Source organism: Solanum dulcamara, chromosome 11 (assembly GCF_947179165.1).
Source record: "Solanum dulcamara chromosome 11, daSolDulc1.2, whole genome shotgun sequence".
NCBI classification, from domain to species: domain Eukaryota; kingdom Viridiplantae; phylum Streptophyta; class Magnoliopsida; order Solanales; family Solanaceae; genus Solanum; species Solanum dulcamara.
The window spans coordinates 32,231,546-32,234,488 of record NC_077247.1 but is presented as its reverse complement, the minus strand read 5'-3'; the positions used below and the strand labels follow the sequence as shown (position 1 = coordinate 32,234,488).

The 2,943-nt window shown below is 35.9% G+C and overlaps 1 pseudogene; it reads left to right on the top strand.

Moving 5' to 3' along the window:
• Positions 1-202: 202 nt before the first annotated feature.
• On the top strand, positions 203-2,642 carry LOC129872503 (uncharacterized; annotated as a pseudogene).
• The last annotated feature ends 301 nt before the right edge of the window (positions 2,643-2,943 follow it).

The following is a 2,943-nucleotide window of genomic DNA, read 5'->3' as shown; positions in this document are numbered from 1 at the left end:
AGTATTATGTAGTAGATGGGGATGATGGAATTAGGGTCATCCTCAGCCTATTGTGTGAGAAATTTAAAGTTGTCAACTTCTTTGTTGTGGAGGAGGGTGAGATCGCAGTCATTGCTCAACCTATCACACAACATGCTGTAATATTTTCTACTGATGTTAAGGTTGGTACAGACTGTGAACACAATGTTGGTTCTGATTGTGAATGGATCTTTCTGATGCTGAGAAATATGATAATGAGTGGATCGAGACTATTAGCAAGGGAAAGGGAAAAGTAGAAGTTGATAGGTTGGAAAACTACAAGGAATTGCAAGTTGGAATGTCATTTAAGGATATGAAAGAAGGTAGGCAGGTTGTGAATTATTATGCATTAGCTAACAAAAGGGCTTTGACTATAATCAAGTATGACACAAAGAGAACTAGGTATGGCTGTGAAGAGGGGTGTCCCTTTAGGTGTTTGATTTCAAGAGATGGTAAGACTGAAGGGTTTAAGATAAAGACTCTCATCAGTAAACACGCATGTGAAGAGGCCTTTTTTAATCCTAGAGCTGATTCAGCCAAATTAGCTCAATACTTCAAGAACAAGCTTCAAAATAATTCCAAGTACAAGGTAAAAGATATGAGAGGAGAACTTGAAAATGATTTTAAGTTGAATGTGTCTCAATCCATGCTTAAAAGAACTAAGTGTATAATTTTTGAGAAGTTGGAAGGTAGTTTTATAGATGACTACAACAAGCTTGAGGCCTATGCCCAAGAGATTAAACATTTTAATTGAGGAAGTGATCTTTTGATAAATATCTCTAAGGATGCTCTAGCTAAAGGAAAAAGGAAATTTTTGAGGATGTACATGTGTTTTGATGCTCTAAAAAAGTCTAGAACTATGGTTTGAGGCCACTAATTGGAGTTGATAGTACATTCTTGAAAGGTGGATGTAAGGGCATGTTGTTGGTTGCACTAGGACAAGATTCTATGAACAGTTTCTTTCCACTAGCATGGGCAATAGTGGACAAAGAAACAAGCAGGACATGGTGTTGGACCTTAAAGATGGTACACGAATCACATTCATTTCAGATATGCAAAAAGTAAGATTCCCAGCTTTTACTTTCCGATTCTATGTTATTTACTATTAGATTCTCATATTTTAATTTCATGTTTCTCATTTTTCTATTTCACCATTACAGGGATTAGTAGATGTTGTTGACAAAGTGTTGCCTGAAGCTCAGTATAGGTATTATATGAGACATATTGAAAGTAATTGGTGCAAAAAGTGGAGGAGTAGTCAAATGAGGAAGCTTATGTGGTGGAGTGCATGTAGTCCATATGATGAAGAGTTCAAGGACCAGTTGAATAAGTTAGGAAATTTATCAAAAGATGCTGCAAGGGATTTGGTGAAATATCCACCAAAGGCATGGTGTAGAGCTTATTTTGATACTCAGTGTAAGAACATGATGGTTGATAACAACTTCACTGAGTCATGTAATGCATGGATCCTTGAGGCTAGAGAAAAGCCAATAATCAAGATGTTAGAAGACATAAGAGTAAAAGTGATGGGATTGCTAAGAAAAAATGAAAATAAGTTGAGGACTTGGGTTGCTGATTTTAGTCGAACTTGCATAAAGTTGTACATTGACTTTAGGTCCATAGCACATCACTGTAAGGTGGAATTCAATGGAGATTGGGGCTACGAAATGTCTGATAGAGAAGATAGACACACTGTCAATCTTGAGCAAAAAAATGCACCTACAGAATTTGGGATTTATTAGGTATTCCCTGCCTTCATGTCATCAAAGCATTGACACACAAAAAAATAAATTCTAAAATTGAAATTCATTAGTGGTATAGCAAGGAGGCTTACATGCTAACCTATAAACACAAGATGCAGCCTGTAAGATGTCAAATATTTTGGAAGGTTAATCCTTCAAGTGCAATATTGCCTACTAATGTTGTGAAACAAGTTGGCAGACCTAAAGTGAAGAGGAATAGAGAACCATATGAAGCAAGCAAAAGAAATGGTTAGTGGTCCCAGTCCAAAAAGGGCACTCAAATGACATGTAGTAACTATGGTGAACCAAACCACAATAAATGGGGTTGTTACAAGGTAAGCTACAAAATACTTATTGGCAATATTCCCTTTTTTTATTGTAAGTTCATTAAAAATATACTTATTGATTATAATATTTTGATAGGAAAAATCTACTGAAAATAATGCATATTCAAGGAAAGGACCAGTGATTGGCACCAGTTCACAATCAAGAATAATAGGGAGTGAATATGAGATTGAGACTGGTACACAAGAGTCTACTTTTCAACCACAAGGTGCAACACAAGAGTTTGAACGATATGGCCCTGATGTTGGAAATGAAGAAGACCCACTCCTAAGACCAATGGTGATTCGTGAATCAGATTTACGGACTGAGAAGTTGAAGACAAGAAGTGTTCCAATTGGTCCAAGAAAAAAACAATTTACTAGAGATCATGTTGGTGCCTCGGTGCCAATTAATCTACCTTATTCTCCAATCAAAACAACATGGAAGGGCAAAGAAGTTGTCCCTTCTGGACATGTGCAGATGGTGGCAAAAAAGAAAAGGATTGAGATGATGGGGGTTAAGGGAAGAGGAGAACCAGCACTCGATGATGATTTCTAGTAATTTATTTTCTATGTTAGTTTTTGTCTTAATCCTCTGATAGTTAACCACAGTTGGTTGACAAACAATATAGCTTGTAGTAATTTTTTGGGGGCTAGTTCATTGAGCACATGAAGACTAAGTAAGGTGAAACTTTCATTGACACCTTCTTTTGATTTTGTTTATCTTAACTTTCATATGCCTTCATAGAATGGCATTAATGACACCTTATTTTTGTTGTGTTTATCGTATTTATCTTTTTCAATTATGTTGATGTGTTATTGTTGAATGAAATTTATGAAACTATTGCAGTATTATTCTA